Source organism: Antedon bifida, chromosome 9, assembly GCF_963402885.1.
Source record: "Antedon bifida chromosome 9, ecAntBifi1.1, whole genome shotgun sequence".
NCBI classification, from domain to species: Eukaryota; Metazoa; Echinodermata; class Crinoidea; order Comatulida; family Antedonidae; genus Antedon; species Antedon bifida.
In genome coordinates, this window is record NC_136234.1 from 20,216,513 (window position 1) to 20,243,905 (window position 27,393).

The 27,393-nt window shown below is 30.6% G+C and overlaps 1 protein-coding gene across 1 annotated transcript in view; it reads right to left on the reverse strand.

Annotated features, from left to right (window-relative positions):
- Positions 1 to 27,393, reverse strand: part of LOC144851531 (WD repeat-containing protein 27-like) — a 111,660-nt gene that overhangs the window by 18,135 nt on the left and 66,132 nt on the right. Inside the window, exon 24 of the mRNA XM_078709044.1 lies at positions 375 to 506. The gene's annotated coding sequence lies outside the window, so the exon portion shown is untranslated. The remainder of the gene's footprint in view (positions 1 to 374; positions 507 to 27,393) is intronic.

Genomic DNA, 27,393 nt, shown 5'->3' on the forward strand with positions numbered 1-27,393 from the left:
TGAAACAAATTCATTACGGTCCATACAGAAGGCAGTCAAAGGCTGACAAATTCTGCTAAAATGTACAAAAACAAAAGGGAAACAGAAGAAGGGAAAGACATTTTAGAACAAGTTATTAGAGTATGAACAAAAGTTTAAAAAGCCAAGGACCCAGGATCAAACGATCAAAGAAACAAACCAAACTATGATTTAAACGATTCATTAATTCTCTCAATAATGGTATGGATCGTGGAGTATTTCCAATAATTGTACACAAGGTGGGTATCCAACAAATTCTTAGTTCTCAAATTACGATGTGATTGCAATATAAGCAGGAAGTATATCACAAATTATATAATAAATTAGCAGCAATTCTCAATAAAGTTTAAAATTACCTAATAATGATGACACTAGTCCTCTTGTAGTACAGCATGCTGATAAACACTTTCACTTTCATACATAGGCACGTCAAATCATGATGCAAAACAACAATTTCAATAAATTTCCACTCAACAAAATTACTAAATCTGTAAAAAAAATTGAAAGAAAAACTAAAATATAAAAAAAATATTAATACAATAAGTTTTAGCAAAACAATAGAAATTGAAAGTGGTAAAATTGCTTAGGGAGGTACAAAATACAGTACATGTACTGTATTTTGTGTTTAAATTGATTATTTTTATCATTCATAACTGTATTCCAAACAAAAACAATATACTACTGTTATGTTTACTCTTTAATAGAAAAAAAGAAGAAAAAACTTATTTAATATCTGTTAATAATAATAATAATATTAAGTATTAATAAAGTTGGCATAACATGTGAATGGTATTTTCAGAATTCAATTCAAACAAAATTATGATCACCGATGCACAAAACAATATTTAAAATATAGAGACTTTTCCACGTTTATGATACTAAAAAAAAATAATTGTGGAAAAAATAAATTTTGTCCATGGAAAATCCCTGTAAACAAAGTAACAATTATTGGTTGCTCCATTGCCTTATAAGCATGGGAAATAAGCTGGATATGACCAACACTTAGCTGTAAGAAATGGGAAATAGGCAATACAATTATCATTAGGGAATCCACTGTCTGTGTTTCTAAAATCTCGGGAAAGACTCTAATATCCTTGAGGTACAAAGGGATTTCTTTTTTTTATATGAATGAATGAAAAGATATGTAAAAATAAAATCTTTATGATTATATGAAGTATATAATTCTTACTTTCTATGTTTTGTGTGTATTTTGTGTATAAAATTGGAATGCAGTGCTTGCCCGACATTGGTACATGTGAAGGCCCTGTACTTTGCCTAAATCTGTATTATGTTCCCTGTGTGTATACATGGATTGTTGGTCCTGATGGGCAACCAAGTAAAAAAAAAAAGATTACAAAAATTGTTTTCATCATTAATACAACAGTACATTACAGTCTCAATCAGATGTTTGATAATTTCTGCCGCCATATCTTTCGGTCACCAAGAAATTGAGAGGGAATCCAAATATCAACAAAAAAATCTTGATTCTGCAAGGCTTACTACATGTAAACCCCTGCACTTCTGTTTAAATCTGTATTAGACTTGTTCAAAATAAGTTTGAGACTTCTTAGTGAGAAGTTGTCTACGATTTCAGACACTTGTTGATTGAAGACAATTTCTTGCATTTGTTATAAAGGTAATCAAATGTTGTCAAATTAAACTGTTTATATAAAATTAGTATATAAATCAATTAATTGATGAGCAAACAAAACAATCAATCAAAATTTCCATTTCAATTATTAACAAATCTCAAATTATCTTATAAAATTAAATTTAATAGTGCATAGTCTTCAGGAAAGTGATAAAATTTAATTACCTTCTAAAATTTTAGAATCGTAAAGTGAAAATTAGGAAATCTAAGGTTAGTTCCTTCACATGTTTCTGTCAAAAGTCATAAATCTCGCAACAAACCAGATCAAACACGATAACCGCTTAAATTTCCTGATGGGTAATAAACATAATATGTTTTAATAAAAATATAGCTGCGTAGGCCTCTATTTCATAATGCTATTTATGTATGCCTAAAGTTTCTGCTGCGTAATGATGATAGAAGGTTATATAGATCTATGTTCTCGTTCTCGATTGATAGAGATCGCAATATTTATTTGATTAAATAAGTTTCGGAAATAAACTAACAGTATTAGTGTAATCAAATACAGCAATAGAATTCAACGACTTGATGAGGTGAACTTCTACCATGAAATTTAATTTTGTGATCATACACTCAATCTGATTTTCGACCCTACAAGTCAAGTTGAATATCATAATTAATGCATGACTTAACATGACAGTCAGTCACGTGTAAAGATTTGAACAAACCTAAACTAGACAAGTAATGTTGGATATTATATTGTAGATTAAAAAATGTCTAGTTTTAGTCATGGAATGATGGTTTTAGTACAGGTACAGCACTGCATTATGTTGCCTCCCTATCCTATGGTCCTGGGTTCAAATCCTGTCTAAAGCATGATAAGAACCATGAGAAATACTGTTTGGGTGCAACCATAGGGTAAATTAGATTTTGGCATTGTCAAATATCAAAGGCAATAACAAGTTATATTCAATTCAAATTGAATAAAAATTGCTTGATTTCTGCATAGAATGTTAATATTTCTTCCTAGCCATGGTGGGACAGAGGTGGAACACCAAAACTTTCTTTTTTTAACAGACCCTCCAACAATCCTTTGAGTGGTACGTTTAGTTTTGTAATAGCGTTTTTGTCTATGATGTCTATGTCTATGTACATTCCAGTAACTATTACCAGAAGTAAAATAATTGTTATCTTCGGTGATCTAAATATATTCTAACATAAACACGTCTTTTTGTGGATTTGCACAGTTGTATATCGCACATATCATTACATCTGCCGGCCTTGATAATCGAGTAATGTCGGCCGCAACTTTTTAACCTCCGTTCGACTCATTAGCAAAGAAAACATTCACTTATGAAATTATTACATGTGGGTGGGTGATTAGTGACCCATGCAATATTGACATTATATCTCACAGTCAGACACCAGCTATAGCTAAATATACTTCTAAAATAATTATTGGTGAGCTACTCTTGTACGGTTACTGTGGCAGACTAAATTTCTTTTTCCTTCCATTCACTTTTGTGGCGTAGCATCCACAAATATTATTGGTGCACAACACACTACATTCAGTTTGATAGGGTGACTGATAAAGATTTTCCAATTCAACTCATAAACATTCAACTTGTCCTTTAAATAACATTCACTTCAAAATCTCCATATGCTAAATACGTTATAAAATCAAATTTGCAATGCTCCATATGTAACCTTCCTTTTCACGCAAAGTCAACCTTTTTTGACCTACATAACACATACCTATGTCATAACCATGCATATGACATAATAATGTTCATTACTCATTTCAACTATACCATTAACATACATATATCATATTACACAAACCATAAAAACAAAATGTGCATTGAACTCTGCCCTGTAGTTAAACCCTTGAAAATAATGCAAGCTTTAAACTTCCATAAATATGTACTGATGATGCAACATAAAACACAGCATAAAGTAATAATGGTAAATGTCTGTTAAGCCCTGTCTACACTATCAAACTTAATGTGACAAAAATGATGTGTCCATACATATGATGATGTCATATTGCTACTTCCATAAGCATCACTACCATATTTGGACACATCACATTTTTTTTGTCAAACTAGTTTGATTAGGTAGACAGAGCTTAAGACTTTCAAACACATAAAGTGTACATTGCCTTCTTTAAAAGTTCTTTTACAGTAATTGTCATTATTACTTAATTAAAATTGAATACCGGTATCCCTTTAAACTTAAATGTTTTGTTTCTGTCATACATAAACATATTGTACATTGCCCCTTTAAACTTGATATGATTGTACATACATATGTTGACAAAAATGTATATTGCCCTTTTAAGAAAAACATTGTTTCCAGCAAACAGCATAGACTTCCCTTTTAAAAACTAAGAGTACGTTTATGAAAATTTGAAGTTCTGGAGAAAACATAAATCATTCCTAAACAAGTTTTTAATGGTTGTCAACCTGGATTTAGTTGTGCTTCGGAGGTCAGAGTTCACCTACAAGAGTGGCCTGAGTTTTTTTATTTTGTGGCCTGTCCAATTTGCATTAGTTCTGATTAGTTGTTTTTTTTTTTTCCACTTTGCAAAAGTTATTTGAACTACTAATTTTCTCTGAATTTGGCCTAGTGGAAAACATGCGTTTATGTCAATCATGCTATAAATGCACAGATATTGAATGTATATTGCTCATTTAAACACAAACATCTTGTTTTTATTATGTTGTACACATAAAAATGTACAATGAATGCTCCTTTAAACATAACATCTTGATTCTATTAATATGCTGTACACATTAAAATGTACAATTCTCCTTTAAAATTAACCTCTCGTTGACCTAAATACGACATTTCTGTCATACTGTTGTTCAGAAATTATTCACATAATCATTCTTTGATTTACAAAATAAATTGAGTTAGTCAATTACCTGAACAGGTGTGAGGTGGAGGGTTAACAAACACCCCTGATAAATATATTAAATTATATTAGCGAATATACTAGTCAGGTCTATATGAATTACTGCATGTGTTTTAATAGAGATTAATATTTAATTGTAAAGTACATTTCTAAATTGTATTCTCAACATGATGTTTTCAGGTCACATTTAACATAAAGAATGTGTCTTATCACATTATGTTTTAAATTATACAAACATACAACACCTATATCAACTCAACACACTATTAAATTCAATTTAATTTTTTATTCCGAAATCTCGGATCCGTAGAACATAAACAATACTTACAAATTAACAAATCAAAAGCAAATAAAAAATATTAAGTTGATAGAACATATTAAAGATGTTTTCCCATGAAAAGTTTTTTTTAAATTTCACATAATAGTTTTTCACTTAAACCAAAAATTAGATTGCAAAAAAAGATATCTCTTTGTATTAGCAAAATATATCGTGACAAAATATTTTGTTGAGTTGATTTAGCAATATCGTATTGGGAAACTGAATTTAATTTTTCTGAAAAACAAAAACTAATTTAAGGCTTTCTGTTTTTGTTCCTGCTTATGTGCTCATTTTTTTTTATTAACAAATCAAAAAAACTACAAAGTTGATAGAACAATATTCAAGATGTAAAACTATGTGTTCATAATATCGTAGTACTAAAAGAAACAAAATCTTGTAGGCCTATGAATGGAGTATCTAACTTGAATCTTACAATTTGAAAAACGTACTAAAAGTTTTATCTCCAAAAGTCAATTGTCTTTACCACCCATTAGGGTCAACTCATCCATTAAACTCCCTCAGGGGTGTTGACAAGATAACTTTTTAAAATCGGATGTAAAAACATTAAGGTTGCAGTATATAGGATGTGCAGCCAGGTGCATGTTAAACAGAGGATGACCTGTTAACAGTGGAGCACACGTCCTTATCACATTAGGGGGTCTGAAACGTGATTCGGTAAAATTAAATTGCTTTTTTTACATGAGGGTTGGTCAAACGATGTTAGTGTAATGTAATAATAGTGGAGGATGGTTACACATGATATTCTAGACATTTACTGAAAGGAATTTTGGGGCATGACCCATCATTAATGTACAGAATAAAGATATACACCTAGGAGTCACAGTTGAGAAGATCATTACATTTTTTCATTTTATCAAATTAAAGTTTAGTTTAAAGTTTATCAATTAAAAAGAATGCACACATCGCTCTGCACGAATGAACAGAATGTCTCAATAAACGTGCATGTAATACACTTTCAAACATAGAACACGATCATACTACAGGATTATGTCATACATAGGCCTATAAATTTCAAATGCACATGCTCAAATCTTATATTTCAAAGCGATATGAGGAGGCGAGAAATGCAATTCCTTAAGTCAGAAATTTGAATTTGTTAGAGCTGTAGAAAAGAAGAAGACAGTCAAAATAGAAGATAATTACAGTAATTAATAAAATCAACTAATTGAGGACTGAACTATACAATGAATTTCATTTTATACTACATAATTTTAATAAAAAAAAAAATAATATCAATCTCTTGTGCTTGTTATCAAAATAGTTGAGGTCCCCCCAGCATTTAGAGTTAGTCTAAAATGATACAGTTCATCACAGGCCAATACACTACAGTAATGAGGCATAAACATTGGCTGCATACTACACAGTTCATCCGCATTTAGAAAGCATCAAAACAGATTTCCTAACATCATAAAAGCAACTTATATGAGCCGCTGACAGACTTGTACCAATGATACTGACCAAGATATGTCCGCAATATATTTATTTGGTATTCGGAGAGAGTTTATTCAACTGAAGAGTGTTTCTGTAGAATTGCGTGGTTATTTATAGCAAAGTTTTGGCAATCACAAGATAAGTCAAGTGATGTTGTCAAAATGATGTTGCAATATCTAGCAATATATTACAATTGCTAACCAGAAAATTGTTACCCTCTCTTATCCAAAGAGATCGATTTAATAATGCCGTTTGGGGTGGAACACCTTTTAATTCTCCCTTATCCATTAAGCTATGTACTGTTAAAACTGCAAATATTTGCGGGAAAAAAATGTTTTTCTTTGCAACAGCCAAAGGATGTTATATATATTATCCAATATTACTAATATTACAATATTACTTAATAATCCAAATATAAAAATTAAGAAAAACTAAATCGGTCACTTGACTTTACTTATCTTTTTCTATGTAATGTATTGTACAAAAATAAATTGAAAAGTTATAGAAACCGAGACACACAGCTGAGAAAAAGATTACTTTTATCAACATCCACCTAACCTGTACATTTCTTTTTCCAAACAACAAATTATTATATCAACTTGAAATAAATCAAAAACCGCTCAAATATCATCGAATTATGACCAGAAGGATATTAAAACTGTAAACACCAATTCATAACTGTGAAATAAAGTTATTCACGGTGAGGACACACTTAGAGAGATCTGGTTGGTCAGCGCTACCACAACAGATTGCAATAAAACTGAATTATATCTATAACGGCGAAATGTGTTCCTACTGTGCTAGGGTTAAATCTAAAGATGGTTGGAAATTATTTTATAATGATTTTAAATTAGATATAAAAATGTCTAAGTTGAACACCTGAGCCTGTCAGTTGACATTTTTGTATTATAGGAAACATGCAAGAACTGCACAGTATTACAGGTATGGTATATGGTTGTTTATTTATATATTTATGTAAAAACGAAAGAACATATATAAATGTAGAGAGATATATGTGAAAGATATATTATCCCCCTGAAAAATAATACATTTTTTTTTTAATATGTCATTTGAATGTCACATATAGTTATTCACTTTGACCAAAAATTATTAAAATTATTTTTTTTATTCTACAGCAGTGAATAACATTAATAAAACTGCAAAATGGTTAATTAAAAGTCTGATGGTATTAATTATTCATTTTTCATGTTTTTGGGGGACAATACATATTTAAATATTAAACACATACAATAAAATATATATATATATTGTTTGTTCTGTTTTATGTTTAATTTCAATATGAGATTTATAATGATTCTAATCTATGAAACAGTACTACATATGCATTAAAATAGAAACAGATCGAGAAGTAACTGTGGCATCGCAAGTTTGGGTTTAACTACCAAATTGGAAATGACAGACAAAAAGAGATCGTTATCATCTTTTATTCGCTAACCTTTTCCAAAGTACACTCCATTCACACTTGACATTCAAAAAGCATTTCAGAGATTTGCAATTCGAGAAAAAAATTATGGAAAATGAAAAGAGCTGGTGGGCTTCAAAGAAATACTTGGGCTTGAGATGTCTGGAGGAAAATGTAAGGATTGTGCTGTCACAGTCCACCGATGATAAAGTCAGCCCTGACATCTTGATTACCTCTGCCACCAGGAAGAAAAAATTTGCCTCACAACAACATTTGAATGGCAAAAAGTTTAGATTGACTCTGACACTGACATTGCCTTAGACATGAGGTTTTGAGGTTTACCGCAAGATAAATATCTTATCACTCAATGATTCCCAACTCAAGCTGAATGAATGAAAGGACAAGATTGTCCTATGAATAAGGGTGTCTCCAAAAAAAGGGGTTCTACTGTACAGAGATATTGTAGTGAATATCTTTAATAACAAAGCATCTATCTGTTCGGGATCTCGCACACCACCTGCGCTTGTTTTTCGCACCCCTCTCGTGACTTATGGCATGTACTTAGCACCCACTTCAGTTTAATTTCTCGTTTATATATTGTATAATTGCAAATCACATTTGATAACAGATGTGGAAAGAATCCGATCATATTTGTCAATTAAAATGAGACGTATAGTTGTGTCCAGTTACATAAAAACGACATGTAATCTGTGCTAAGCAAGTTTGCACGAACAATCTCACCAGGTCATAACAAGACCAAAATGCCAATCATTTTATGGGTTTACCATCATAGTGTATCATACTATTACATATATGATTTTCGTATTCTTTATTCTGAATGTTATCATTGCAAATTGACGGCAGTTGACTCTAAAAATAGAAGACCTTATTCAAAGATTCACCAATAAAAGAAGCATGAAAAAAATGCACTTTTTCTGAACTGCACAGAAGCAAATGCTTGATTTATAATAGGTAATAAGTCTTGGATATTTAATACATCAAAACACATTCCAGGCATGATGTAAAGTTATGAATTTAAAGTCCTATCCATCATAGCAAGCCAAAGACAAGTTTAACATCTAAAATCATGGTAAAGAAAGATCCAATCCAAATTTTTTTTGCAGGCCGGGTGGCACACAGGGAAAATAATTTAGTTTGGAAAGTGGGTGTTCGCCTGGCAGACAAGAGGAACAAAAATCTATTTTAGGCCTACAACATCCTGTAAAATATGTATCCATATGTTTGGGTTATGTCAACAATAAACCATGGTCACTCGTAAAAAAATACTATGTAATGTTTATAATCATTCAAGAAATTCAGCCCAATTGGAATGACGGATATTACGAAAAAATGCATAAAGTATGCAGAATTCAGCATAAAGTTATACAAAAAAACAGCTATTAAACTATGGTCAAATCAATGACCCACCCCATGAAATGCCCAACTTTCGGGTTTCTGCAACCATGTAAAGTGTAGAATACTTTCACTTGATTGCAGGTGGCACCTGCAGTTGAGTCCAACAACAACAGTCCAACCAACATTTTCTATTTGATTCAACTGTTTTTCACAACTATTGTATCTTGAGAACTTTGTATTGAGCATCCATAGATATGAAAAGAATTCAGAATCTTAAGGGAGTGAGAGTGAGTCAAGAACAGAGAATAAAAGAAGTGAATTTCAGATAATTTGATAAGCTACCGGCTAGAAATAGAATATGCCATCATAAGAGGAATGACCCATAATTCAAATTAAAATGTTTCCATCTTACTCTAAACTAATTTTTCTATGACCTGTCCATCTCATTACAAGGTCATCAAAATAGTTATTAATAGATCTTGGCGTGGTCTAGGAGTAAATATAAATCTCGACAGAATGTCTACACACTTTCCTGACAAAATAAATGAGTAGATTTTTAATCACATCTCAAAAAGTGCCATGTTGCTATTTTTCCTAATTATTTTAACTGACGCTGTTATTTACATCTTCTTTAACAATTACTGCAACTTTTAATATTCACAAACAAATTTATTACATAACAGGAAACGGTAGTTTAAAGAAGTTGCGAGTTGAAAAGTTGCAAATTGCAACTGATGAGAGCAGGTAGGTATCATTGCTACTTGATGAAGCGAGTGGATGCCCAGGTGATTTGTAGCACAAACATGATGACTTTTATTATTCTCTTTACACACTTCATTCAGTCAGATCAGCGCCATATTTTAAAAAAAAATTACAGTGGTGGTTTCAAAAAGAGGGAACAATCTACCTGTGTAGGTTTCATGGTTGGCCTCTGTCAAAGAGCGGTCAGGTTGAAACCTCACCGTCCTGGTGGTTACGGCCCTGCAGATGGTTTACCGTATTCAGTCGTAAGTGTACTGAATGCTCAGTACACCGAGACTTGAACCTGTGACAACTGCTTTATTTTGCTTCTCTGGCTTTTAATTATGTTCAAAATAGATCTGGACAAAAAGTAACAAAGGAAAACATTCACAACAACTAAGGAGTCAAATTATTATATCATTCACAAATAAAAATTTTATGAATACAGAATAAACGTACTGACTAAAACATTAAATCTTAAAATGGAAAGTGACTACAGAAATCTCTGGAAAAAAATGAAACCTAATTCGTACCATAAAGTCATAAACAAATTCCAATTACTATAAACACTAATTACTTACAAATTACTGTTAAAGCCAAATTAAATTTTGACCAAATTAGAGTAAGTCTGCTTATAATCCTAGCCCTATAAAAGACAGGAAATTAAGGTTGATTGAAAGCTATTCAATGTCAGGATCTTCTCTTCAAAGTCACTTAAAAATTATTAATTTGTCCCTCAAAGATATTGACCATTACTGACTATTTTCTACAGTAATTTATTATCTGCTAATGCACAGTAGAGAGTTTATTAAGATTGCTACAACAGTTTGAACTTGATTTTTCACAGGACTTTGTTTCTGATGCGAGATAATACTGATAGTGTGTGATTAAAAAGTTCCAAATACTAGTTTAACCAGTTAAAAACACTTACTTGCATTTAGGATTTAACCAATTTAGCAGACAATTAGTTAAAATAATATATTATTAACAAATTGAATATAATAATTTTTTTCGTTTCGGTTAAAATGTGAAAAATACTGGTCTAGAATTTAATAAGTTTTTTAATACAATGCATTGATAGCGTACTACCATGCATCTAATAGTCCAGGGTATTTTTTAGTATCCAAATTATAAACACGTCATCGAAGTCAAATTTCGTACTCTTCAATTTACGACTAAAAAAACTTATCATAATACTATTTTCGTACCAACTGTACCAGGTATAAATTAAATGAGTCCAAGCTAAAAGTTAATTTACATTTAATTACTAAATTAGTTTATGGGTATTGCAGAAAAAAACCCTTCCTTCTGCACATCCTCTTAGCCCTGACCTAGTGACTCCATCCTGAAAACATCCAGTAAGAGATGACATTGAATGCACTGAAATCTGTCACCACCCATGTAAATCCTAAGCCTAAAGAGTTATGTTATGTAAATTTGTGTCTTAGCGACTCTTTGAGGGTATAAAAGTACCCATCAATGATCCTAATAAAGACATCAGACGTCAAAATAGATAGCTTAAAAGGATTTATCTTGTGAGACTAAAAACAATGTTTATTTAATTGAATGTATACAGTAAAGTCTAAGGCAAATATTTATACTTTATGATTTTAAGTGTTTTACAATTTGATGGAAAATATCCATAGACCTGCTATACCTGATTAAAAGAATGTTATTTTACCTTTTCAGGATAAAAATAAATTATCATTTTAAATTTATAAAAAAAACAAATGGATTTAAAACTTTTTTTAACATTTTTTTTCCTAATAGCAATTATTTATTTATGAAACGAAAATAAATAATATATTCAATGTTCAATTAAATAGACCATTCCCTAGTACAATAATATGATATTTACAATTATTTTATGTTGAATTGAGTGAGTATTATATGGAGTGCATCATCTTAATATTTAAGAGCTTTTCAAGCACTGACCGTTGTTTGAGGGCAGCAGACCTACAACAATACACTGTTTAGGCCTAAAAAACTATAAATAACTTTAAAATTGACCTGGTTTAAAAAAATGGAAGAAATAAAAAAACCAATGACTTATCTGAGGATATCCTTAAAAGTCCTGTTTTATGCAAATAAGCTTAATCATGATTTATACAAATACCAGGCTAGATATATGTTTTTAATGCAAATAGGCTTATTTAATCTTGTTTTATGCAAATAAGCTATATAAATACATGTTTTATGCAAATTGAAAAAAGGCTAAATACAACGCTGGCTTAAATGTGCTTAATAATGTTTTATGCAAATATATGCTACGTACATTTTTTATGAAAATTTCATGTTCAATTTCAGTAAATATTATTAATAGTGAGAAAAAATACATGGAACGTTTTGAAATTAGGATTAGGTTGTGCTATAATTAATCTATTCCAGACCATTAAACAATTTTAATTAGGTTGACATGATTATGTCATTCATTCATGTTACAAATGTGGGTAGCAGAAATATGTTATCAATTAATATACTATACCACAAGATTTATCTAATAAGGATATCTTAAAACCACCACACGAAGATAGCAATCAGATAATTAATAGGTTAGTAGGTTGGTTAGAAAATTGTTTTACTGCATTCAAAGAATTCAAAGTGAAAGGTATATTTGAAGAATAAAAGCGGGATGCCTCTTTATGCTCTTATGGTCAGTAACACTGTAATAAATACAAGAATGTGATTGGTCAAATGGCATCACATGATAGCCCAAAGCGCAGAACAGACGGGTGGTTTTCGCTTAGCATAGATACAGATTCTACGTGCGGCAAGCTACGTGGTTTTCCACTTACTGTTACCGCTCGTCTGTGTAAATTGGCCTTAACTATCCATTTTGAGATTTAAAACAAAAATCATCTTTAATATCAAACTCTTGTTCATGAAAAAATATCACAAGTATGTGTATTTTGCAATTATTTAAGTTCATTTCCATTTGTGTTCTGTATTAAACAAATCACCCTTTAGTACCAGAACACTGAATCTGACATCATCCAACAACAAGGCATAAAAAATCTGTCAATCACCTTAAATTAACCGACAAATTATTTCTAATGTTTCTTCCAGAAAGGCGATAATGACCTAGTATTGCATATAAATATGTAATTAATTTGTAAATTAAATTAAAATGGAATTAAATTAGCAAATAAAGTGAAAGAAGAATCCATATAAGATACTGTAAAGGAAATTAATATGGAAGGTTATTAAACCAAAAGGCGTTGACACTAATGAATCACTAAAGAGAATGATGGTGAAATAGCGCCAGATTCAGTTTAATGATGGACATTTTGGCTCAGATGGAAGAAGTATACAAAGTTTCAATAATCATGTGACAAATATTATGAAGCTTTTGATTTGGTAAAATTATGCACTACTACATTCGTCGAGCTCTGTAAAAATCAATTTTTATTTTTTTGCGATGACCGACGATAACTAATGAAATTGACGATACAACAATTGTGTATTGTTTTTATCGATCATGACGTCATTTGATTGGATTTTTAAAAAATCATTCTTTATCAATGACAGCATAAATGGTTATCCGTTATTTCTAGAATGAAATTTTGTTTAATTTCTTTAATGTAAGAAAAGTATATGTTTATCTAGTTATCGCCAATCGTCATCATCCTAGTGTGTAGCAGCGTTAAGAGACAGTTACCCATTGATGCCCCTATGATCAGTCAAACATCTACACTATTGGATGCAATCATTCATAAATTAAATTAAACTTGTTAGAATTTGATTTTAATTGGTTTTTATTTGCTGAATGGAACCCCTGAAGATTAGAGAATTTCAGACCTTTGTCGAAGAATTTTAACAATTTGATTGATAAACGAATGTCATTGATGAATAAAGGAATAGTCTTTAAACATAAATGGATAAGAACATCTTTAAGCATTGAATTAGGAAGGGTCTGAAGAATCAAGAGGCCTACCACTGAGAGGCTAGGAAAGCCTTTCAGGACTTTGTGAAGTATCTTTACAGAGTGAATTAGGAAATGTCTGAAGCATCAAGAGGCCTACTAATGAGTGGCTAGAAAAGCCTTACAAGGCTTTCTAAAGTATCTTAGACCATAGATTAATCTGAGGCATTAAGTATCCACTGAGAGGTTAGGAAAGCCTATGTCCCTTCTAGCAATTTACAAACAGAGAGAAGGAAGACCCTGTCTATTACTCACAGACTTAATGCAGTGCAAAAATTGTCATATCACCATTGCCCCAATACAATATTAAGTAGGTCTTGTTACCCCCTGCGTACCATAATGACAGATAGAATACATTTTACAAGCAACGATGAATTCCGCGATGTAAAGTTGTCTATTACTAAAAATGTTTTGGATCGTGACTGTGATGACAAGTGAAAATGTAAATTCAATCAGTGGATTAGGTAACGATTATGTAGTTTTTAAAACGACTTATAAAATGACAGTAGTTTAAAAAATTATTATTAGTATTTAAGAAATAAACAAACAAACAAATTATACAGACCAAAGTGCTAAATACAAGACACACTGTTTACAAATAAAGTATATTTATAGCAATTTCATTCAAACAGTTAGTTTAAAGTATGATACATTTGATTATAATTCAATAATGTTTTATCATTGTTTAACTGTTACTCTTTGATTGATATATGTGTCTGCGTTCAACAAATAAGTAAACCGATCTAAATTTAACATTTCCTCTTGCCCTGCGTTATGTGATGACACGTATATAAACATATCCACGTGGAACTTTACGTTTGTTTCTTCATAACAGCTGAGAATAACTATATTTGTTTTGTGTATAACTATAAAGATACCTATTTTGTACAGCAAATTGAAATGCACAAACAAGGTCAAAGAAAAATATTAAGCAACAACCAACATAAAAACAGTATTTAGATTATTTTTTAGACTTTAAAGCTTATTTAAATGGCTCTAGCTCAGTGGCTTGAGTCTCAGTCCACAAAGACCAAGGGTGAGATGGACCATTGAAGTGGGTAATCCTCTAGTACTGTAATATGAAGGAACATGACAGCATCTACTATACAGTTCTGGATAATACTAAACTCACCAGAGAGGGAAGTATGACACTTTATTAAGTTGACCATGTACCAACCAAAATCTACTTCAAGTTATATAACAAAATGTATACATTTTCCCTTAAAATGAATTTCATTTTTAGTACTAAACCTCTTAAATCTACAAATGAAAGATACAGGAAAGATGTATGACGTTTTCTAGACATCATTGAATTCCCTAGAAAATCACATAACTCTAGTACTTCACCTGACCCTGTCTTGATGATATCATATTTGTTTGTACATGTTGAAGTCCTATTTTTTAAATTCCTTTGGGCTTATAGTACTGGTAACCTGTATAAACACCACATCAAATACATTTTTATATGAATCATACAAAATACTATATCACAGTAAGGAATACAACAGATGCTAGAACAACAACTTTAAAGTTGTCAAGGTCCACACTAAGATTATAAATAAAGAAGATACTTTGTTTGCATCAAGAGTAGTTGAGGATTGGAACTCACTTCTGCAAAGTTTTTGTTTGCGCTCCCTTCCATAAATAGATTAAAATCTAGTTTAGAGAAGAACTAATCACTAAAATTTAGCCTATTTACAAATGAAGAGTTCTCAAAAACGATCAAGAGGGACAAATAGCGAGGATAAGTCCAAAAACAAATTTTTCTATACAGTCACAAATTATTCTAATGCAGTAACTAGATTGTTTACTACAATATTCTGTGTCGCGATTTATAGAAATCTGTCACTTATTAATAGGACATCTATTTAAATCTACCTATTAAATATAAACATCAGTTTTGACACTTTTTAGTATTTGAGTATTGTACCAGAGTAAAAGTATAGTAGGAAGAATTCTATTGAAAAAGTTATCATAAGGGAAGATCCACAAAATAATTTTTGGAGAAATTCTATAGAAAAGTTAGCGTTAGCAAGATTTTAGAAAAACATCTACAGAAACAGTTAAGATTAGAGGGATCTACAGTAGGAAAAGGTTTTAGCAGAAATGACTACCCGTCAACATACCTGAAAAAGCACAAACAAACTCCCCTACATTTGACAGTTTAGAACACTAACAGACATACCCTTTTATTCCCCCTTCATAAAGGTCAAAGTGCAATATAAGGTCGCATTACAGCTGAATAATGAAATAAAAAGGGTCCCACAGGTAGCAGACAAATGTGAACAGTTGAAAGAATTGGTCATATAATAACCTTACAAATTACACAAACTAATCAATTTGAATAAACTCACGGTTGTTGTGAGTGGAGATAAGAAGTAAGTCTGTCACAAACTATCAACATCATTTTTTTTTTATAAATGCAATATTACATAATGTGATTGAACACATTCGAATAAACATAAGAGAAATAATAATTATAAATAATAGATACACCCCCACTGTATTAGAACTTCTTTCCCAATAGAGACGTCCCGCTTTGTTTGAACCAGATAAACAAACAAAAAAAATATTTAATTATATAACGTGGGCTGTTTAAATGTTGTAGGAAAAAAATGAATAATATAAATACTTCAGCTCAGATAGTTCTTGGAACTTGTGTACCACCGACTATAGTGAGTTTTCAGAAAGGTAGACAGAGGTGACGATAATTTAACAGAATGAGACAGTTATAGAATATCTCCTCTGTCTACCATCTTGTCAAAGATTTATTAGTTTACAAACTATGAGATAGAATAAAGATATCGGAAGAACATATTTATGAAAATAGTTGCAAACACCACAAGAAAAAAAATCAGAATTATGAACATATTTTTAGGGGCGTTCATGAAACATGCTGCATTCACATTTTGAACCGAGTATAATTGAACAAATACAGCGTATGCTGCAGAAAATGTTTTCAGATTATATTATCCAGCGAACAAAGACTGTGGAAGGCCATGGGTTTTAACATTACTTTTTATTTGAATAAACAACCGAACCAAAGGTCCTTAAATAAAATGTCCTCCAATGTCCACTGGTAATTTGACAGAAAAAAACCAAATCGTTAATTATCTTTACAAATTAAAATGGACAATGTAGAGCAAAAAACATCCAAAATCATCATTTCTAACGGAACAATGTCTATACACACCTGTCTAATGTGTATGCCAAAATGAATGTTAAAAGAGCTATAACAACCAGTGGAATGACATCTGCAGCAAACCGTGCAGACAACATTTTAACTCGTTAGTGTATGACATACATTTGTAACCCTCGCCAACAGTCAATCATAATGTGGAAACTAGATGTTTCACGAAGAAAGCTGGTTGTAGATAATGAATTGAAATCGTATGTTTCTGACTGTTGGTGTCAATAACTTAGATACACTTCTATAGAAATTAAAGATGAAAAATGAAGATTAATAAAATCAGACTTTGAGAATGTCATTTTGCAGTCTCAATCAAGTTATTCAATTTTGTAGAAGAAAGAAGTGGAATATATGAAACGAAATTGATTTGACTTATAGAGAGATAATATAAACATTTTTTAAAAATTACATTTTTTTTTTAGTAAATAATTTTGTATATGAAATGCCATAAATGCCAGTAATATTGTTTTAACAATATTAAGCCAAATCATTATATAGAACAAAAACTTTCTCTAGATGTTTTCTAAAGTTCTATTTGTTTTCAAATAAATCAATCAATTTTTAAAGCACCATTCCAACAATCATTGCATGCACTGTCAAAAAGAAAATAAGATCAAGTGAGTTTTGAGAAGTGACTTAAAACTGTCCAATGATGTCAAGTTTCCAATATGTAAAGGCAAATTGTTCCAGAGCATAGGTCCAACATTATTGAAAGTCTGATCTCCCCAGCTATGTTCTCTCTATGGAGAAACCATTTAAACAATTTCTTAGTTAATTCCAGGATACATACTGACATATAAGGGGAAGAGAAATCTTCAAAATATGTCTGAAACATAAAAAATAATAAGTGTAAATTGATTTTGCTTCAGGTATTTTTGATCATCATCAATACCAGAAGCAGTAGGTGGGGAAACTTGGCTGAGATGTTAAATCCCCCGATAATATTAACTAGAATGACAGACATATTACATGATTTTTATCGTTTTTAAATAAGAATACAAGAACAGTTTTAATAAATCCAATATATTTTTTGTCTCAGTAGACTTTTACTTGGCAACATTTAAAAACCATCTATAAAAGAAAAGTTTACAACATTTGTGAAAACTACTCATTTTAAAATTGTATGGCCTTGATGAAAAACACCTCTGCATGATTTAATAATGGAAGAAAAAAAAAATAATATATTCGAAAAATCAGTTATTCAATATTTATATTATTGGAGATAAAATATTTTCGAAATAAATGTTAATAACCCCTCACCTTTGTAGGTTACCACCATATTGGCGTTAAATTATTTGATATTGTAATTAAATTCATATTCGGGGGCTTTATTCAAGAGGGACATTTTTTTTTTTGATGTAACATAATTAAACCCAATGTTCTCTCGACATGAAAAATATAACACAAAACATTAAGAATTGATTAAACAGTAAAAATTGTATCAAAATGCTGTAAATTGTAGATCTGCAGTCAATAAATTCTACAACAAATATAAAATTTCAAAGTTCAAATACATTTTTTTTTTAAATATCAGGTTTTCTTCAAGTGTTTTCACATCATGATAGCAGAAAAACACTGAGGGGTTCCCCTTCACTGGAGTAGTCAGACATAATCCACCAATGTAAGTTTGACAATTACGTCCTCAATTCAACTTAAAAACCATTAAAAAATTACATTCTCCGCTGGAATACAGGAATTTGTTTTAGAGATAAACTAATTTTTAAATTATTTAAATTACAAGCAGATGAAAAATCATGTTATTCAATTTCCCAAAAGGAACATGTATTATAAAAAAAAAATTGCAAAATTGTGAGCATGAAAATTAATTTATAAAATTTTTACCATGGAGCTATAAAATTAGCTTTATCTCTTTACCAATATCCTATATAATAGCCAATCAAAATATATTAAATTTTTCAACAAAGGGGTAGTCAATGAATATAAGATTGTATTTATAAAAATGTGTAACTTGTACTAAAAACCAATTTTTCTACTATTTTTTAGATTACACGTACCAGTCTTTTTTAATAAAGTATATGGAAAATATTGATAAAAATTTACTATTTTAATCAAGCAAAATAATACTGGTAAAATCGGTTGTGTACAAAAGGCAGTGGACTCTCAACATAACAAAAAAATATCTGGCTGCTTGCCAAACGTCAATGCTTCCCCATTTTATATCAATTAAAACATCTTAAATTGACACTTTAAAATTTTAGGTTTTCATTCAAGTTCCGTTAAAAAATTTAACAAGAATCTTAATCTTAGTTATCCTAATCACCTTTAGCAAAGTTGATGGGCGAGGTTACACATATACGCCTAGGACAGTTGAAGTTTTGGTCAAAAATGGGAAATCAATCTATTCCTCTTGGGAGATACTTATATAATCAATCTAAATGACAAGGCAGAAATATGACATGTTTTTAAAGTCTTGTCCATCAGATAAAAATATCTATAAAAAAAATTGGAATAATCTAGAGATTTGGTATGAGCTACTTTAGAATAAAAGTTGTTAAATGCTATGAAGTTAAAGAAATTAAATGCAAAAGTGTCAATTAATTATCCAACCATGAACGTTTGCACGTGAATTGTTGCGATAACAGTTCCACATCAAACAGAAATATTTATGCTTTTTATCTGACAAAACCTTTGTTCTTATCACTCTATATTCTTTCTTAACCTGCCATTGTTTTTTTGTCTAATAAATTTAAATCATTCAAGAAAATAAAGGATAATGAAAAGATGTTAAGTCAGGCATGGAATCAAATAAATTCAGTAAATGGTTGCCAAAATTTAGATTTAAATACTGGTTTCTTCCTCAGAAATGATAATTGTTAATATCTTACCTGTGTCCATACCAAGATTCAAGACATTTTATTGGTCCAGTTGAAACAGTAACTGATGATACATTTCTCGTAAATCTGCTTTAAATGGCAAAGTCCTATTCCGCACATTTTTTTTATTATTAAATGATATGAAACAAATTAATAATACACTATAAACAGAATTAAGTTCCAAGTTTATTTACTCCCCATTTTCCTTTTTTCACAAAATTTTTTTTATTTTTTATGGACTTTTGTGAGTGTGTAGTTTTTTTTATGCATTTTGAATAAAGTTTTTTTCTGATGATCTTTTTTTTAATCTATTAAATCCAATTTAGACGGTTGTTCAACATTATACAGTAGAAACAGGCTCCAAACACAAACATTGTACTTCACATTTTTAAATAATTTAATTTATTGTATTGCTCTTCAACAATATCACAAAAAACACTTGTTTGTTCTTGTAGACAATAATTATGTTCATTGCTTATCATTCTATTTAACATTTCCAGAAAGTGTATCTCAGACATTTCTGCTGCTAAAGCATAAACAGATGTATAAACATGTGTGTTTTTATCTATTATCCATATTTATATTTGCTAGACAGAAATATGCAAGAATATAATTGAGTATAAACTATGATTAAATATGATGATCTGTATTTGATCAAAATGCTTTAATATTTCAGATTCAGAGATTCAATTGCGATAAAGCCAATTTTTCAGCACTTGAGCTTAATATAATGCATTTAAATATAATAAATAATAAATTGAATTATGAAATATTATTTTGTGTGAGTTAGAAGTGTCATACAAATATCATAGATCATAGAATGCAGACGTGACATCAAAACAAGCAGAAGATAAATATACTGTATAAAAAAGTTTAAAATCAACCCCCTTTTTTTGGAAGTATGGAAAACAATCTTATTTTCACATTTTTTAATTATATCTGAAGCAAAATTCTCTTTTTTGTAATAATTATATTATTTAAAAAATATTAGCTGATAATACCAAAACTACTTTGACCTCTCTGCGACCTGCTGAATGTGTGACATGGAAAAATGGCTGTGAATTGCCAAATGCATGTTTAGTCGTTTTTAAAGAAATGAAAAACATATCCTATGGAAAATGACTGCAACATAGTCTCAAACACATTGGAGAAGTCAGAAAGTACCTCAGTGTGAACAGCATAGTGATTTAGGAGTACAGTAAAGGCTAGTATAATAAAGGTATCTGTTCTAAACTCCCAATAATGACGTTCCAATTGTTACATTCTTTCCCAATTTCAAGTTAATTTTACTTAAATTGTAGATGTATTGGTTTAATTAAATTAATTTTTTTAAAAATTATTAACGATATTACCTACATAAATGTTCACATTCAAACCATACCCCCAAAGCCCTGACCCTATACCACTACAATGACACTTATACATTGAATTGAAATCAAAGAAAGTATAGTTACAAGATTTCAGAAGGTGAGTACAATTCAGATGCCAAAAAGCTAAATCGCCTCAATTTAGAAATGTAGACATGTTGTCGCTGCATCCATAGATTGTCTCCAATTTTAGCGGTATTTCTGCGAATTATGTGTTTAGATTATCATTGATCATTTTTACGTGCAGATTATTAACTCTCGCATACAATAACATTTATTATGCATTTATAAAGCCAAGAATACATCCACGACAACTCTAATCCTTTCTTTTTTGGTTTTCCAAATTTGTGTAAAGGCACAAAATCATGCATTTTAGAAAGGCATGGGTGTTTTTTTTTAAAGATGTACAGAGACAGAAGTGTGGCATACGTTGTGGAAGCTAACATTAAAATGTCACTTGTTTATGCTCAAAACTATAAAAAAAAATTGGAATTATAATTCCTATGTTGTTTTTCCAAAATTTGTCTAAATTACAGTTTACAATACATGCAAGAAAAGAAATTACAATTCATGTCATGACCTTTGACAGGATGTTGTGGCTAGTTTTAATCCATCCCAAAGTGAAGGATTATATTAGATTAAATCAGATGTATTTATAGCCATCAGTCACATGACGTTCAATCACATGACTTACCCCATTCACATTGATGGAGAAAGTGGTTTTTCCTTCAATGTTTCATAATTTAACAAGATCTAAAATTAGAACAGAATAGAGTTCTCAACTTGCTATAAACCAATTAAGTTGCCGTTTTTCGTGTCATTTCAACAGGTATTCTTTTATTACCAAAAGGGGCTATTTAAAAAGAAAATCACAACACATCAAAGAATATTTTTAAGGCTATTAAACCATATAAATAATGAATTTGGTAGCTGAAAAAAAAACTATTCACCATTTCAGTTTCCTCCATGCATTTATCTCCAGTCTGAACGTCCACAATTTTCATAGTAATTATGGATATTTTACAGAACTTTTTTCATTCCAGCAGAAACAGACTATCCAATATTATCATATGCAATTAAATTAAAAATGGATACAACATCACTATAATATTAGTGCAACGCTGCCAAACTAAGTGTTATATAATGTTGTATAAAATTTCAAAATTACACATAAAAATATGTCCATAATCAAAATACTTCATAAAGAATTACAGCCTCAAATGTTGATAATCACAGAGACATTATCAATATTCCCATCGCATTAAAAAAAAATCCAGGTTTAATCATAATGTAATCTTTCCATAATTCGCGCTCCTGTTGGAATTGAAGGCTAATTGAGGCATTGAGTCATAGGGAAATCCCCATAGCAGACTAATGAATACCAGGCCTAAAGTACAGGCCTGGACTGATTCACAATTTGCTTTTGAGATTGCATATTGATATTGTTATTGCAAACCTCCAAAAACCTTGCGCAAACCTTTCAACTGTAGAAAATAAATATTGCTTTTATCACATCTTGGACTATATTATCAGTGTTTTTTGGTGGGGGAGGGATGAAAATAATAATGATTAGCATGGTTTACATACTCTTACGTACTCTCATACAATTATGTCTTTACATCTGAAAGGTAACAACAGTCCTAAACTACTTTTATATCTGGCAAATTTTACTTCTGAAGCCTTGATATATCTAGATGTACATCCATTATTAGAACTTGATGGGAGCTTTCTGAGAAGTTAAATTAATCCTCCAGGCCAGGGAATGTTACCCACAGTCGGTCTCAAAGCAGTGATGGTAAAAAATCTAGCTCCTGTTTAAAGGGCAGCGAGAGAGCAAATGTTGATGACAGCCAATGAAATGATTCACAGTACAAATAACTTTAAAAATAAAACATTCTAATTAAAAATCAAACATTTTAGGAAGATACAAGTGTTGTTTACAAAGCGCAGCTTAGTAAAAACATAACATTTCTGACATTGACGATGATAACTAAATTAAACATCCGACATATTACTACTCAAAAAACAGAAGAGTTAAATTAAATGGATTTTAAATTAGAAGTTTTTGATGCGATGTCTAGTCACTTGACATAAATTTTAAGTTTATATTATTTGTAATGTTGTATCATAACAAAATGAAAAGTAAACTTTATATATTTTTAAAAATTAAGATTTGTTAGATTACATTTACATTATTTATTTTGAAGCTTAGTCTGTCTAGACCTGTACTTTGAAATTAATTATTTAAAATAAATGAATGTTAAAACTAAATTCAATGTGTGTTTGTTTTTTATGATTGATGATTGGAAATAATAAATTTATCCTTGTTGTTTATTTTAGATAATTTATTCAGGAAATGAAGATGTTATACTATGCAAATTACTAATTAGAATATTACACTTGATTGGATAAAACTAATCTATTCAGTATTGGCAGTGCGTCATTACTAAATAAAGTTTTATTAAATATTAACAGACAAGGGATAAAACAAAAAGTATAGTTAGATTATTTTGTAAAATTACTATCATCAACAAAATCTATGAAAATATGACATTTGTGGCAGGGGATTCTGTAGGCCCATGTGTTAGGTGATAACACTTGCTAGGGATTTGTGTTGCCCTTGAAAAATTGTATCTTCTCCTGTAAGACTTGGAAAATGCTTCCTCTTGGTGGCAAGCTGTCAGGGCCTTAACAAATTCCCAACTTTTGTTGGTTATTTTGTAATTTTAATATTATTCAATACTTTACTTTACTTAAATTTATTTAAATTGAAATAAAATATTGTCTGTTATATTTTTATTTTTGAAATAAATTGTTATCGTTGCATGTTTATGTCTTGTCATATTGTATTTTTGTGAGCGTTCCTAATGATCAGCTTCGGTTGGATGGACCACCCTCGTAATCAACATATTGTTGAAATCAAATAAATAAATAAATAAACTCTTAACTACCTTTGCATTTAAAAGGTTCCCTCCCCCTCCTGACTAAATAGATCCATCCTTACGCAGCATAATTTTAATAATAGTTGTTGGCACTTTATTCACCAGTTCAACATTTATTTTGTTAAACATGTGCAATATACATATCCGCACATTAACCTAAATATTACTTAATAACGTACAGTACGTATGACACCGAATGTGGGTGGAACCATATGTTCTGCATTTGGAAAAATGCTTAAAATATAGAAAGTTGGGGCGGATTGTATGTCTATATAAGTGATAGTAATTAGTGTTGATGTATAGCATCTCTGGGGTAAAAACTTCCGCTTCTCATTAGCTAACTATAAGTGCATTTGCTTTATATCAAAAATATTATTACATGGGAGATACCTACATCGCAATTAAGTGCGCAAAAGGTGTATATACATTTCTTCCTATTAAGCATTTCATCATGTTGGCACACTATCAATTTCCCTTGTGTTATTGCAAAAAATAAATAACATGTGTCTGCTGTATCACCTGAGTGTATGCTAATTGCCTTGATTTGTATCACATGCCATTCAGTATTAGCTCTACTAAACAGTAAGATAGATAGTTCTATTGCATTTTCAGTCTTTTGTCAATATTATGAAAAAATCGTGCACGCCACATGGCTGGCGTTCAAATATAAGCCTCGCGTTCAAAAACAAACCTGCCTTTCAAAAACAAACCTGCACTGTTTATAACTACTCCACAGTCAAAATATGAGTGCGATAGTTACAAAATTTAGAGTCAGAGATGACTAACCAATGGGGAAATCCTCCAACACTAGGTATGACTCGACCCAAGGGACAAATAGTAGGGAGAGACTGGAGCCAAGCCAGCACTGCCCATTGGTGACTGGACACAAGGGACTGAAGGCCTGACAGAGAAATATATTAGTCTTCCTAGGTTACGCATAGTTTAACCATAGGTTACACAGTTACAATTAGGTAGCTAATCAACAATTTGTTATCAGATAGATCAATGTAAATGGTTTGGTTTTATTATGTATTCAGATTTCTTGTCACTTTCTGACATCATGATGAAAGTTCTATGTGAACATTTTCTTTGGTTTTACAGTATCTCACTATTGATTTATTTTATGTGAACCAATATTGCTCTTTTTCCCCCAACAAATTATTCATTTGTACTATATTTCTACATATTGAAAAAGAAATATTTGACCTTCATGCATAATAATTTGCATATAATTGAAGTATCTTATCAATATCATATGATCAATTATCATTGGTTTTCTGTTTGTCAACATTAATAAAAGTGTGGATATAAGGACCATGTGATCAAGCTTTATTGAAATCAGTAAGTTATTTTTAACCATGAGGAAAACCACATCAACTGTGATTCATAAAACTCATGATCAACTTAAAATATGATATTAATTATTGAGACCCCAGCAGATGTCAGAAGAGGAAAGATTCAGTTGTCAAATAAAAGTGATGAAAAATTACTCACAACTTTTACACATTTTAAAAATCATCCACCATCTTCAATCTAATATAATAGACAAAATGGCATTTAAATTCTCCACTTTTTCCTACTTTAAGCTGTTTGTTTGTTATACAAATTTAAGCCATTGCAGCATCTTTATGGTCTTGGAAAGGTTTTTAATCAAATTTTGTATCTTTCCTAGTATGCTATACCACAATATAAATACTACTGGTATATTTACAATTGAGTGCAATTTATTAATCATACGGAAAAGCAGAAAAGGAGTTAATAATGACATTATAGGTGAGAGAGAGTAAATGGAAAAGGGAAAGAGTGGAGGAAGCGCGAGGTCTTAGCATGGAATCCGAGATAGGAGGAATGTCTGTCATTTTAAAGGGAAGAAGAAAAGTTCTAATAGGTGGATGGGTATCAGTAGTTGCTCTGATGAAAAAAACCAGTCTGGTTTAGGCCAAGAAAAGTCAATTTTGACAAGGATGGAAAATGGCATCTGAGTATTACGACAAAAATTATTTAAAAATACAAATGAAACTCTCAAAATTGAGAATTTTGTCATACTTCATCATCACAAATTTGAGTGAACTATGATGATGAAGATGATTGTAATTATTTAATCCGACCAATCTGGTGTTTGATCATCAAATATAAAAGATAGAATCATAGCGGCATACAACGTAATAGAACATTTTAGTGTTGGTACTTGAAACAACAAGACTTAACGAACATGAATTTCAAACCAATTGTCAGCTCTTTGTGGGGGTACTCACAAAATAACATGGTGTTTATTATAACCTTATATACAAGGCACCCAGTTTTATAATACAGACAAAATGATTTACAAAACAAGAAGTACAGTATCATGCCAAATAACCTACAGTACAGAAGGTGAAGAGGCCAACAAGCGAAGGACTTACAACATAAATGTGGCAGAATTAGCTTTTGCCTGATAAATCATTTCACTCGCATATAGAAGATTGTTACAAAGATTTTTTTTTGGAGCGCAATTAAAATTCAATCAATTTAAGATTAACCAATGTGCAATTGACAACCTGTTGTAAATTTCAAAGTGTTTGTGAACCGCGGAAATGTAATTAAACTACTATTCACCTATAACGATCTAAATAATGTGACTCAAGCTGAGGAGGCCTGGACGACGTGAAGGAATAAGTGTTGACTATGTTTACCTAGTACCATCTCGTACAAACCTTTCAGTAACACCTGGGGTATACAGGTTAACCTGGGGTGTACAGGTTAATGGTACAGGGCAGGGTGAATTCCTTTTCCCCAGCTAAAAAAGTTGTGCAATAAATTGTAGAGAAAATCAAGATATAGACACTTTATGCTTCATTCTTTCCCCGAATTTGGATTATGAACACTAGTTTTACACGTAACAATTTGTACTGTGGTTAAAAAAAATTCTTTTATATGTGACTACAAACATTTAAGGACAGTACTTTTACACAAATGACTTGGTGAAAATTCTACTTCTCAACACTGACACAGATCCTTGCCCATCTAAATTTCTTTAAGGGAAAGAGTAAGGACCTACAGTATGTCTTTTCTAAAGAAGCAATCCATACAAATTTTGATACATTTCGGGTTGGAGTTAGGAAAGATTAATCACTTGAGTAGTCTTTTAAAGCATCTTTGTGCTGTTTTACACAAGTATATGTTTTCACCAAACAATGTGTTTAGAACAATAGAGATAGCAAAAATTATTGGCATATGATTATATTTAAAAAAAGATAGTAACCTAAAAATAAAAGAAGGAAAAAAATAATTTTTATTTCAGATAAAATTTTTTTGCAAATATTTATGCAAAAATTTAAAAAG